Here is a 14,949-nt window from a genome sequence, read left to right as displayed (position 1 = left end):
AAGAAGCTTACTATCGTAAGGTTTATAACATGAGCCGAAATATACTAAATCGTCTGCTGTATGGCGAGCTGCATATTCCGTTGTGATACTGGACTGTGTCAGTTGCAGTGTTACTATTATTATTTATTTACTTTTTTTGTGTGTGTGTGTGCACAAAATGAGTGTGTGTAGAAGTGAGAATGACTTCATGCCCTGATCTTAGTCATGCTCGAATGTGACATGGTGTGTGCAATGCAAGATACGTGGGTGTGAAAGAACCATTTTTTTTTCTTCAGCATCAGTCACCATCAAAGCACATTGCTGCCACTGCTCTTTAAGCACGCGGGCAGCCCCTTAGCAACGTTATCAAGAGTCTTGGATAGAAATGCACAAGGCCAGAAGCCCCAGCACTGCTACTGATGCTCCGTTGCAGGCCCAGTGCTGGTGCAGAGCACAGAGCCTGTTTCAAATGTCTTTTATTAGTTCATCAGTCTATACATACTTGTCCTCCAAAGATGCGGTGCACTGTGCCCTCAGATGTCGATCGTAGGTGGAGCATTCAGGAATCTCCTGTCTGCAGTAGTTAACTAATCCCAGGAAGGCCAGCAGTTGCCCCCTCTTGTCTGGGATTGGACAAGAGCCACCAGGGCCACCCTATCAGACAGCAGGCACTCACCCTGTCTCAACACAAAGTACTCCAAGTAGTTAACAGTCTCTTTTGCAAATAGCAGTTTGCACAAGTATACCTTCAACCCCTCTTTAGGCAGGAGTGTCAGTACTGACGCTCTGGCTGGGATTTGGTCCTCCAAAGATGCTCCTGTCTTGAGCAGGTCTTCTGCTTACTAGTGAAAGGAAGAGTTGGTCAGTTCCGGCACAGTGGTCAAGCTGTCATGGATAACAGATGAGAAACCAGCAGGTGAGTCCACAAAGCCTTGTGAAAGTCTATTCCAGGTGTACTTGGACCCCACTTAAGTCAAAGCAAACAGAGGCTGTGACTCTTCTGAGACTGATACTGAGAAAAAGGCTGAGCAGAGTGTGTGTGATTAGCTGGGATGCTTTGCACTAAAAGCTAAAGCTAATCCTGGAACTAAAGCAATTCTATCAACTACTATGTCTAAAATCCTATGTAAAGTACCAGGTACCATTTATTCTAGAACTAATAGGTATGTTGTACTGTGTAACTGAGAAAAAGATTGCCCATTTGTGAAAACCCCTTCTATGCTATCCCCGTTTCCTTATGTGCTGACAAAGCATAATGCTTTATACAAACAGGTGTTGGGGTTTTAAGCTGTGTAGTGTACACATAAAACTAATGCTGCCTGATCTTTATGTTCTGCTCAGGGGCAGGGGATAACTGAAAGGGTATAAAGTTGTCTGGTTTCCCTACACCCTTTCCCAGATTCAGTTATCCCCTGCCCTTGTCTGGTTCTTCTGCCACACCCCAATTTAACCTCGAGGGAGATTGAAAGGATCACACACACACACAGTTGCTTCCCTTAACAATCTACTTTATTCAGATTTGACACAGTTCTTTATAGCAGTAAGTACGTGCATCAAGCGTGCCCTTGAAGGTGTGAAGATTACAGTATTTGCTCATCACAATGTAGAAGAAATTTTGAACGCTAAGTCCTGTAACAGTGGCTGTGATTACCCAATTACCCAATAAGGACATTACCTATTCAAATTACAATTCAACACTTCAAGGCTGCTTGTGCGAGCTAAGTGTATAGCCATAAAAGGACAACTCAGTAATAAAGTACACATGCAAATTACAATCTGAGTTTATTCGGGTACAGGCATAGTCTTTTATCCGTGCAGTCAAAAAGAGGAAGTCTCTTCTAGCTTCTGTAGCAGAGGTGTGAAAAACCTTTGCTTGTTAATATCTGATTTAAAGCTGCACTAGGTAGGACTGAGATGTTGTGCTCATTGGCTCCCCCTACAGTTGCAGAGTGTAATAAATGTACACAGCACTGTCATAAAACGCCCCCCTCCGTCTCCTGGCACTTTTTATATGTTTTATATATATATATATATATATATATATATATATATATATATATATATATATATATATATATATATATAATATTCATATAATTATAATTCATATATACAGTAGACTGTTATGTACTACATAAATAGTGGAAAATCAGATCCATCAGAAAGTAAAAAGCACACAAAAATAATTACAACCATCATCAATTTGTCTCTTTTAGCATGAAATGTTTACTTTATTGTAATCACGACTAAAACAAGACATTTCTTCTGTGTCTACAATGTGTTTACAAAGTAGCACTGTTAGCCCTCACCACAAAATAAGCAGAGCATGAAATAATATTAAAACAAAAAAACTACAGTATCAGTAAAAGCTTTTACAAGCCCCAGACTAAAATGTATATTTCAGTTTGGGGCAATTTAGTCTAATTTAATTTAAGCTAATCTTACAAACAGCCATATTTTACACTTAACATGATATATTTAACGTACACATTTAACCCGATCGCTAATGCTAATCGCTAATGCTAATCGCTGCTAGCTTCCGCCTGCTAGCCTACAGCTTTAGCAGTTAAAACAAACACTTTAACTCAACTTATGCCTCACATTTTTACACTCTGGTTGTTTTAATAACCTTTTAACTCTCTTATTAACATTTTAAACTTCTTACAAAACAAAAATACACACTGATTTACTTATAATCTGTCTTTATCTGGTACTTATCTGAACTTCATCGGACAGCACAGACGAACAGCACAAAAGATTCGTTGGAATGAACGAATCTTTTGAACGAATCTTTTCAGTGAACGAATTGTAATTCTAATGATTCAGTTCATCTAAAAAAGCTGCTGTGCCCATCACTACTAGTTAGCTTCTGTAAAGAATTAACCAACTCCAAATAGCGTGTTTTTGTAGTCCTTGTAGAACTACATACAGGTCTGAAAGCAGGTCGCAGTGCTGGAAAGCAGGTCGCAGTTCTTGCGAGCGTTGGTTGCGGCTGCCTAGGAAAACTTACAGAGTCTGGTTTGAGCTCAGAGGAGCTCCGGCACAGACACAAGAGCACGGCTATTCCTCCTATTACACCTCAATGCAGCGCTGCAGTGAGTTTCAAGCTGTAATTTTACTTCTTTAAAAAGATCAATAATCAAGGAAATCCTACCTAGTGGGCCTTTAAGTGTATCATAAGGCAAGCGAGAAGAACACATACTGTTTTTTATACCTTAACAATTTCTCAACCCTGATGGATTAAATTTCAATGGGGAAGTTCAGGATCTAAATACTTAAATTAAAAGGAGTTTTTTTTATCTTGGGTGAGTAAGCTAGTTAACATGTATAAAACGGTTTTAATCAGGTTTAAACTGTATTTTGTAATCGTTGCAGGTGTATATGATTTTTTAAGATGCTATAAGTTAAAGTTAAGTTAGTTGTTTTGTTTCTGTATGGAGATCTCTGTGTTTAGCTCCTGTGTAGTGCTGCTGCAGTGGGTCTCACCCCTCCTCCTGTCTCACTGTCTGCACTCACACACACACCACTGCACACACACATAGCGAGGGGTGTTCTCCGTCGTATCAGAGCGATTTCACCGCACAAACAATTATATATTTGTTTATAATTATTCAAAATGTCAGCTGAGTCGATTTCTCCACTAGGGGAACTGCAGAAAGCAACTGTAAAAAACTGCAATAAACGGCAAAATAGATCTAATTTCTCACTAGCAGACCATAGTCTGTCAGAATGGGTGACAAAACCTCCCCCATCCCATAATAATGCTGTGTAGTCTCTCACCCAGGCTCTACACCCTGAACACCCACGACTGCTCCACTAAACACAGATCCACCAACAACGAACACCATCATCACATTTGTTGTGTTGTCGTCTGCAAAAAAAACAAGAGAACTAGAAGAAAACACTGAGTAGTTTGTTAAAATGCTCCACTTGTGTTGATATAAGATTTAATTGCTTGTTAATTTAAGTTTTGATGCCTTGAATTTCCTACATTTCTTTTTAAAGTTTATCTAATTATACTTCTTTTGTTTGCATTTTAAGGCCTTATTCCAAAGATATTGCAAACATCCTCAGTGGTGCACCTTATTAACTTTGCACCTTATCCTCACTATGCACATTTCACCGTACCGTATCGGTGCTGATTCACCTGTCTGTTATTTTGTTTTTCAAACAAACAAGCAACAGTTTTACAAAGAATTTAGAGGGAAAAAAAATGAGGAAAAGGATTTTTAGTGCTTTCCAGTAACAAAATGATGAATGACACAAAGATTAACACAGTATCATTATAATGTGCATTGTTTAGTTGAAGAGAGATTTATATTATATGTTTATACCACAGTTAGTTTGACCCTGCAATGTGATTGGCTGAGAGGCGTTCTATGAGTGACGTTATCAGCCGGTAATGCACTGTAACTGAAGCTCTCCGTGTATTACACCACCAAATACAGGTAACCTAGCAACCATGCAGGCTTACAAGCCAAACAGGGCAGCTACAAACAGAGCAGCAACCCTGTAAAAAATTTATTACAGCAAGTTTATTAAATCTATTGGATTTGAAAGCATTTGTTTCGATCTAAAGCTGAAGAATGAAGCTGTAAATGACCAGCCTGATTCCTCTAACAAGCCAAGGTTTGTCTCGCTTACAAACATTGATTTGGATGAGCTGGAAATGCAGAGAAACAAAGTTAATACAGTAAAACAAATGTTCTCGGCTCTAATTCATCTCACCTTGTGTTCTCAGCTTAATGACTCAGGAATCCCTTCACAGATAAACATAATCCATTAATGGTTAGAAATATCGAAACTTACTGTTTCTAAAAATAGCGCTGATCCCAGTGCAGTAAAGCTAAATCTACAAGAAACCCACTGAAAAAAACACCCTAAAAAAGTGAAAAATCTCCTTCCCCAACCAATATTATTTACCTTAAGTGCTTCAAACATATTTATATGATGTTTCAAACCAAATAATATCAGTAAATATCAGACTCAAAAGTGTTCACAGAAAAAGTGTGAAACTACCTGCCTTACTCAAACTAAAGCTAGGTATGGTGTGCGCACTACTTTATATAGTTTTTATTTTACTTTTGCACATTTTTACTAAGTAGTTATTTTGCACTAAACGTTTTTATTTATTTAGACTAAAAAGTTTACATTTGTGTATATAGTTTTCTTTGTGTGTCCTGATTAAAATACTGAAAGGCATAGGCTGATCTAAGTGTCAGGTTTTTAGTATCTATCAGTTTTTTTTTTTTAGATTATTATATAGGGTCGGGCTCCAGAAAATAGTCTGAGATGTAGGCATCTGTTTTTTAATTATATTTTTATTTTATATAAAGCTCTGGTGTGATAATCACAATGTTGCTAAGTAACCAATTATCATTGTTAACGAAAACGAACGAAATAACGAAAACTAAAAGTGAAAAAACATTTGTGGTAACTGAATCTAATAAAAATTATAATTAAAAGAAAAAACGCAACTAACTCATACTGTATTGTGTGTTTATAAAACTAACTAAAACGAACTGAAATTACTGATAGAATACCCTCATTTTCGTGTTTAATTTATTTATAAGTGCTGTTTTCACTCAAGGAGTTGTACAGCGGGTGGTGTTTATAAATAATTATAGGCTCAATATAGACACACAATATGCCCAATCTAAACAATTTAGCTGTATTTCTTTTCAGAAATCAAACATTTTGGGCGAATATACCTTTTTAGCTAAAGTTTTATTCAAATTATGATTCATAGTTTCAATATCTTATGTCCATATTTTATCCAATGTGGGCATGTTATACATCATTCAAACAGAATGATTTGAATGATGAAAACAACGCTGCCGCTATGTGGTGCACTTCACACACAAACATCCCAGATCAGCGCTTACCTGGCTTCAAAATGACACCAAATACCTGTATGTCCATCAATCCATTTGCTAGTAATCCTCATTCATGTGCAGACAAGAAGACAAAATTTTTATCTAATTACATCTAATTCAAATAGAAATTAAAACATGTTTTTGGTTTGGACTATTGCTTTCGAACATTTTTATTTACCATCAGTTCCTCGAATTAATGTATTTAAGGATCTGTGAAGCCATTATTTACCATGTGTTTAAGCAAAATTAGCCTGGCATACATTCAGAAACAACAGAAATCATAAAACATTCATTATTCATCACATTTCCTGTTGATTTAAGATTGTTCATGGATTAAATTCTGTTACAGAGAGATTAGAAGTTAAAATGTCCTGCAGGTCTGAAGGTGGCACTGTTGTTCCTCCATTATTTAGAGCTAATTTTTAGAGGAATCCACATTTCTTCTAAAAGTACCCATTAATTAAAGATGAAAAATGTCTTGGTAAACTTGTGAATTCATTTTTCCGTTGACAGCAATCCGTCCAGACCCTGAGGCAGCAAAGCAGCCCCAAACCATGATTTCTTATAGAAGATTTGTCAATAAAAATGTTAACATGTGCCAGAGATTTCTGTAAGTCTTTAGCTGAAACTCTAGGATTCTTCCTCACCTCATTGATCATTCTGCACTGTGCTCTTGCAGTCATCTTTACAGGACCTTTATTTATGGCTACTTTTAGACGGGTCCACATTTCTTCTAAAAGTAGCCATAAATAAAGGTGGAACAACAGTGCCACCTTCAGCAACAGTTGATGACTGTTGATCCAAACCTTCCATATGTGTAAACCTTCATTGTGTTGATTGGTCGATTGGTTAATGGTCGATTCCTTTGAAGCACTTCCACAGGAACGTGTGAACTGAATGGACTTTAAAGATGCTGACAGAAAGAAAGGAGAGTATATCAGAACTTTTTTTTTTTTTTTAGAAATTTTTATTATCCAATACTTTCTGGAAGCCCAGCAGCCCCAAATGCTCATTATCATCTGACGCGAGCCCAGAATGATCATAGGGTAGCCCACGTTCAGAGCCTTCTTCAGCTCGCCCGGCGCACTGTTCAGATGCTGTAAGAAATTTACGACGGTGTCGCTGTCGGCCTTCACCCAGGTCCCCACCGTCATCAGACCAAATCCATTCAACTGTAAACAGCAAAGGGAAAAAACATCATCACTCTACTGAATCCTAAAAGAAGGTGAAATGCTTTATTCTGTCTATGTCAGAATTATTTAATAATCTGGTTAATTAAGAAATAATACACGAGAGGGAGTGCTATAATGTGTTATATTGGCACTGCTGTGATGCGGTCGTAGGCATGAGGGCGAAGGCCGAGTATAGAGTAGATCAGCACAGCAGTGCCAATATTACACGTTATAGCACAAACCTCAAGTGTATTTTTGTGATTATACCACAGTTTATTGAAAGATTTTGAGTTAAACAGGATGAGAAAATGCGATTGGCTTGGTTATAAACACTCCGCCAGTTAAAATAGTTCCATAGCTGCTCTGCTTTAGCTGCACTGTAAGCTCTGCATTATCGTTTCTGCACTGTCCCTCTATATGGGATCCAGCGGCTCCCAGTGGTGTATAATGATATCGCATTTGGTTTGTATTTGGTTTGTATGCGCTGCATCGTTGCTAGGTTACCTGTATTTGGCGGAGTAATACATGTAGAGCTTTGGTTACAGTGCATTACCGGCTAATAATGTCACTAATAAAATCCTCTCAGCTAATCACATTGCAGGGTCGGAACTAACTGTGGTATAATCTAAGATTTACAAGCCTACAAAACAATATATATAGAGTTACAAGAAAAAGCATTTAAAGTCTTTGATTTCTGCATAAATTTGTCATTAAATGTGTTCTGATCTGCATCTTCAAGTCACAACAATAGACAAACACATTGTGCTTAAGCCATAGACTGTGTATAGCTGGACAGAGCATCGTCTATGAAAAGTGAAGCCACCACAGGTCGGGCGCCCCCTGCTGTTCGGTTGCAGAAAGCTGTGTAAGCCCACCCATCCCCATAGGTTTCAATGGCAAAACAGAACAACTTTCAATCATGTTTTTTTCCAAAATACTGTAATTCTACCTCCTTTATTTAAATGCAGCAGCTAGTGTAACCTCTGCTTATACTGTAAATTTTTGAGTATCGTTATCGTGAAAATACATGAAATATCGTGATATTATTTTAGGGCCATATCACCTACCCCTAACTTTATATACAACTCTAAAAAAAATAAGAGACCACTCCAGTTTCTGAATCAATTTATCTGATTTCAATTTGTATATGCTGTTATATAGCCATTATTATTAATATACACGTATAAAACTGTACTTACAAAGAGGACGCCATGTAACGCGTAAAGCAACCCTTTCAAAAATCCAATTTCCATCTTCAAATTGTCTGCTGTCCCTGAAACAAGCGGAGAATAAAAGAACAAGAGAACATATAAGAGAACATTTATTTAGTATTACCCAATATAAATATTATATATGGCCATTTAAAGAACAAATCTTACCAATTTATTAACAGTTGATAAATAAATAAATAAATAATTAAATCTGTTAAGAGAATATGTTCTTTCATATAAATAAATATATACATTATATTTATAAACTATAAAATAAAATATTAAAAGATTATGCAATATATATTTTTATTTATTTATTATTTGACACCAGACACAACATTTTTAAATTATATACAGCATTTCTGAGCATTACAATTTAGTAATTTTGTTAAATAATATAATAAGTATATTATATTACATTATATAATATTATTATAATACGTATATATATAAATATGATTTAATAATATCTTAGATATGGTTATGCTATGTGTTATTTGTAAACCCTTATTGTAAAGTTTAACCATTAAATGCTTTTTAATGATTAACTATTGATAACATTTTACAGTAAGGGTCACAATAAATAAAACTTACAAATGAGCTTAAGAGTTTATTGATTGTTAATTTTTATGTAATATCTTAACTAATTAATAATTGGCACTGGTTAACACTTTAATAATCATTACTAAATTTTAATACTTAAAAATTCTAAATAATAATGAATTGAGACATTAGTTTAAAACATTGTAATGATAAATAATGTCTAATCTTGTGTCAATTAATAGATATTAATTAGATATTAATATAGTAATATATGGTATATATATGTTTTTCTAACAAGTACTGTTAATTAATTTACCCTTATTGTTAAGACATAATTAATCATGTTCCTAATCCTCTTCTTTATAATAATGCAATGGTGAAATTGCATATCATTGTATTTTAGTGTCATAAATTGATCTTAAAATAATAATAAGATTATATATCGCAATTATTTTGTCACAGAACAGAAATGTAGTTACTATAACTGTCCTGGATTAAATAGAACTAAGCTGCTTTAGTTTATAACTAAGTAAAGATTTATATTGTACCTGTTTCTGGTTTAATAAAGTCCAGAAATGAGAGTAAACTCAGCTCAGAAACAGAAACAGGGAGATTCCTACCTGCCTACAGATCCAGATTAGGCTTTTAGGAGATAATCAGATCCTCTGCCCTGTCTCTCTCTCTCTCTCTCTCTCTCTGGTGGGAGGATAGAAAGGGTGGAGGAACAGGAGAGGTGTAAATGTGTGTATGACTGTGCCCAGATATGGATTGGCACTCTGTCCTGGGTAAAGGCTGTAGTGCCCTATGTAGTCCTCCAGGTGGACGGTCGTTTCCAGTTGAGAGTACGCTGTGCGCTATTGGCTGCCGTTTCTCACCGGTGTGTGGATGAGTGTTGATGTGTAATAATGTGCTTGTGTGTAAAATGTGTACATTGTAAAGCGCCCTTGGGTTTCTAGAAAGGCGCTCTATAAGTTGAACTTCATTCATTCACACTTATGTGTTCCTTTATAATCTGGTTGACTTCAGTTTTAATTTAAAATGTAGGAAAAAAATAAAAACACTGAATGAAAAGGGGTGTCCAAACTTTTGACTGGTAGTGTTAGTATGTTATAAAAATATATAAGAGCCACAGACAGTATTATAAGGATCTTAATTCACAGTCAGGACTATTATAGTAATGTTCAGTATGTTCAGTAATGTTTATGTAACTACAGATCGTGAGTCAGAACTCAAAAAACAAAATACGCTTAAATGCTCAACATTTTTGATGATAACGCAACAAATTTGATGATGGTGTTGGAGCTGTTTTTACACAGTATTGTGAGAATCCAGGGCTGAGTAGAGAGAGGGTGGTGGAAGTGTGGTCACACATATTTTCACGCTTTGTGCACACATCATTAAAACAGCATTGGAGTTTAGGAATATATTAAGGCTGATGGGCGTGGTGGTCTGCTGAAAGGTGTTCAGGTAAATTTCTGGCGTGTTTCTACTGTATCTTGGCGGCGTGAAACACAGGTGCACCACTGACTGAATAAAACCCTCAGCCACGCAATCATGTCTGATCATCACTGCTCACCCCAAGCAAAATACTACATACTATTACTTCTTTACCACAGCAAAAAAGCACCTCACCCAGAGCCTTCAGCAATCAGCTATAAAATAAAATATACTTAAAAATCTGCACAGTAACTATAAGTTATTATTAGTTATATTTATTTCTGACATTTATATGGATTTTTTGTATTCATGTTTTTAGTACACAGATTTAATAATTGTAGCTTAATATAGCAGATATAGGCATTCTTGTTGTTTGGGAATTTGACAGATGCTTATTCTCAATCTTTCTCTCTCTCAAACCCTGCAGTTTTGGAAATAAAAAACGAAAAGAGAAAAGCACTTCGACTGAAAATAAATTGTTACAGTCTACAATCAAAATTATTATAGTATGCCTAAAATAAATCAGATAAAATGTTGACAGACAATCTTTAATAATAAAATGTATTTCAGATCCTGAGAGCTCCATTGTGTGTAAGGCTAAATTACTAAATTAACTCTGAGCTGACGTATTTGTTAGTTCAAAATAGATTTTCTCCATCGATAAACTGAAACACAAAGGATTGTAGACTGAATTTCCATGACTTTTCCTAAACTTTCTGGGTATTTCTATTTTTCCAAAACTTATCCAGGTCTGGAAATTGCTATTTTTAAATTCCATTACTTTTTCAGTTTTTTCATGAACATACAAACCCTGCGCTTATGTCTGATTGGTGGGTTCATAATTAAAGCACCTACAGCTGGATCACATGTGCGGTATTTTGGAAGGTGGTGCCTTAAAACAGTAAAGATGCGCCGTCATGTTAGAGAAATGTGTTTAGTGTTTTGTTAAACACTGTGTAGAATTGTGCTAAAGTGTGAGGCTGAGAGGCTGTGAAAGCAACTGTAAAAACTGCAGTAAACTGCAAATTTTATCTATTTTTTTCCTGGCAGGCCACACCTCCCCCACCCCACAATGCTGCGTAGACTAAACACAGATCCAGCAGCAACACATTTGTTTTGTTGTCGTTTGCAAAAAAAAAAAAAAGAGAACTAGAAAAAAACACTGAGTATTTTGTTAATATGCTTCACTGGTGTTGATATAAGAAGTTAATGATGTATTTGCTTGTTAGTTTCTGCTAAGACTCCTGACGTGGTCACCTGTGATGAAAAGCATAGAGAAGCAAAGATGCACAATTGAAGTTGTGCATTAATCAGTACACAGGTTTATACAGCTCTGGAAAAAAATAAGATAAAGAGTTTCTCTGATTTTGCTATTTATAGGTTTATGTTTGAGTAAAATAAACATTGTTGTTTTATTCTATAAACTACAGACAACATTTCTCCCAAATTCTAAATGAAATATTGTCATTAAGAGGATTTTTTGAGAAAAAATGAGAAATGGCTGAAATAACAAAAAAGATGCAGAGCTTTCAGACCTCAAATAATGTAAAGAAAACAAGTTCATATTCATAAAGTTTTAAGAGTTCAGAAGTCAGTATTTGGTGGAATAACCCTGTTTTTTAATCACAGTTTTCATGCATCTTGGCATCATGTTCTCCTCCACCAGTCTTACACACTGCTTTTGGATAACTTTATGCTGCTTTACTCCTGGTGCAATAATTTAAGCAGTTCAGTTTGTTTTGATGGCTTGTGATCATCCATCTTCCTCTTGATTATATTCCAGAGGTTTTCAATTTGGTAAAATCAAAGAAACTCATCGTTTTTAAGTGCTCTCTTATTTTGTTTCCAGAGCTGTCTATATGTTATTGTGTATTCACAATCACAATAACAGCTTTGGGCTAATGTACAGCATTTAAAAAACATGTATTTCTATTAATGATATAACAAAGAAGTTAGCTTAGATTTCTTGGGAAAGCACTGCACTTTAGACTTGATAATAAAACACAGTGGATCAACACCAGCAGATGACATGTCTCTCCAAACCATCACTGATCATCAGTAAATTTTACATTTCATTTGTAAATTAAGGGAGCAGAGTCTGGAGGAAGAGTGGAGAGACACACAGTCCAAACTGCTCGAGGTCTAGTGTGAAGTTTCCACCAATCAGTGATGGTTTGGAGAGATGTGTCATCTGCTGGTGTTGATCCACTGTGTTTTATTATCAAGTCTAAAGTCAGTGCAGTTTTGTTTTCCCACAAAATCTTACAGCACTTCATGCTTCCCTCTGCTACTGACAACTTTCATGGAGAAGCGGATTTTATTTTCCAGCAGGACTTGGCAAAAGTACCAATTGGTCTTATATAATATTCTAATTTTCTGAGACACTGATTTTGGGGTTTTTATTGGCTGTGATTTATAATCATCAACAGTAAAAGAAATAAACTCTTAAAATAGATCACTCTGTGTGTAATACATTATATTTATATATTTATACAACAATTAGTTCCGACCTCACAATCTGATTGGTTGAGAAGTGATCTAGCTGTGATGATATTTCGTGATAACATCACGGCCATCTCACACTAAACTTGTATCTCTCCGCCGACGCGTTACCGAGTAACGGCGTATATACACAGGACAACTGCAGCAGCGTTAGCTTAGCACAGGCTAGTGCTCAGCCGCGGCACGCTCGCCCGCAGCGCTGGCTCGTCTTTCGTGGAAAAAAGGGAACGAAAATCGCTCGGTTAGTACCGTCTGACAGCCAGAATGCTAACCAGCCAGGCTAGGCTAAGTTAATGCTGAGCTAAAGCAAGCTACGCTAACCTAACCACAGTCCAGCCAGCTAGCTAAAACCACTAACACCACCCAGGAAAATAAGCAGAAATGATAAAATTCGCGGCTTTCACCTGAAGACGACTCCACGGAGCAGGAGAGGAGAGTATTAGCGTTATTTCACGCTCCTAACGTTCCATTTTCACTATTCCCAATTTTGCTTTCAAGCTAACTTTCGTGGTGTTAATCTGCCTAAACCATACACTGTATGTAGTTAAGTTGTTGTGGAACTACTTTTTGGCGGAAGGCTCAGTCCATATTAAAGCATATTCAAACTGAATTTCTTTGAATTGAAGTTCTTTGATTTATTTTCTTTAATTTTTTAGTAAAAAAAGAAACTGTTGTATAAAAGCAATAGAACACTCGAGGTCGTGTGTTATTGCGAATAATATTGCTTAAATATATGAGTTTCACATTTTGAACTGAATTAATGAAAAAACGCAACTTTTCAGTGATATTCTAATTTTTTAGATACCTATACATATAGTACCTGTAGTACCTATATATACACAGCCTTACAATTAAAATAGGGGATATAAAGAGAAACAAACAAACAGCACACAATGTAAACAGTCATTCATTCAAAAACACAAGAGAAAAACAGACAGTAAATAATCCAACATAACTGTTATTAATGGAAGCTGTGTCCAGCACAACAAGAAGACAAAACAAAAATAAATCAGAAAAAAATGAGTGTGTTTACATGGACTTCATAATCTGATTACTGCAGAACATCAGAATAGACAGTAATCCAGTCAGCACAGTCACTGGGGAAACTGGATTATAGGAAAAAACAGTTTTAGAGAGTTTATAGAAGTCAGAAAATTGATCAGATTTTTTCTTTGCTTTTCAACCAGCCAATAAACTCAGGGAATAAGAACTTCAGTGTAAAATGGACTTTTGTTGTAGTAAAACATGATTAAAAAGTTCTTACCTTTGATGAATAGCACACCTCCGTTCTCCCTCAGCGTTCAGAGATCCAGAAATTTTAACAGTTTATCCAAACACCCTTCAGACTGGGTGACACGGGGCATAATTTGTCCTTATAAATCGCTTTTTATACCTTTATCCAGCTCAAAGTAGCTCCACAACTCCTTGCTACAATCTGGAGAGCCCTGATATTTAAAACGAGTCATTAATAACTTAAAAAGTGCAGAAGAAGCTTATTAAAAACAATTTTTACATCCCATAACACTAGCTTCAGCGCCGAGCGCCGCCATCACTGTACTGATAATGACAGACATATATATACATAGACTCTGCAAAGTGTAGCAGCCAGCGCCAGGAGGCAAGCTATGTGAAAGCTCACATTATGGGATGTAATCAGTGGTTTTTTAATAAGCTTCTTCTGCACTTTTTAAGTTATTAATGCCTCGTTTTACATGTCAAAGCTCTCCAGATTCTAGCAAGAAGGTGTGGAGCTACTTTGAGCTGGATAACAGTGGAAAATACGATTTATCAGGGTAAATTATGCCCCGTATCACCCAGTCTGAAGGGTGTTTGAACAACCTGTTATGATTTCTGGATCTCTGAACGCTGTGGGAGAGTGGAGGTGTGCTATTCATCAAAGGTAAGAACTTTTTATCATGTTTTACTACAACAAAAGTCCATTTTACACCAGAGTTTTACCTTAACTTAATGCAAGTGTTGTAGTCAAGACTGCTAAAGCAGAATCCTATAGCTTGACTATAGTCAAGAGTAATGTCTTGTGAAAACTGCACGATTATAGACCGGTATTTCAGCTGGCGACTAGTCTAGATATGAAACATGCTAACCTAGATATTTACTGGATGTCTGAGACACAACTGCGATCACTCGGTACTCGGTTATCTATGTAGCCTGAATTGCTGAAAGATGCTCGCCAAGCTGTCACAGAGGCTATATCTAGCAGGTTTGATA

The 14,949-nt window shown here is 36.1% G+C and overlaps 1 protein-coding gene and 1 long non-coding RNA gene across 2 annotated transcripts in view; one reads left to right on the top strand and one right to left on the bottom strand.

Annotated features, from left to right (window-relative positions):
* Positions 1 to 14,949, top strand: part of elof1 (elongation factor 1) — a 515,825-nt gene that overhangs the window by 421,128 nt on the left and 79,748 nt on the right. The gene's annotated exons all lie outside the window — the stretch shown is intronic.
* LOC111191027 (uncharacterized) lies at positions 6,814 to 14,042 on the bottom strand. Its single transcript, XR_002649320.2, has 3 exons — positions 9,402 to 14,042; positions 8,227 to 8,300; positions 6,814 to 7,027 (listed from the first exon to the last, which is right to left on the bottom strand). It is a non-coding gene; the product is annotated as an uncharacterized LOC111191027 (long non-coding RNA).

The sequence above is a fragment of the Astyanax mexicanus genome, chromosome 19 (assembly GCF_023375975.1).
Source record: "Astyanax mexicanus isolate ESR-SI-001 chromosome 19, AstMex3_surface, whole genome shotgun sequence".
NCBI lineage: Eukaryota > Metazoa > Chordata > Actinopteri > Characiformes > Acestrorhamphidae > Astyanax > Astyanax mexicanus.
The sequence above is the reverse complement of the archived record's forward strand: the minus strand, read 5'-3'. Positions and strand labels throughout refer to the sequence as shown.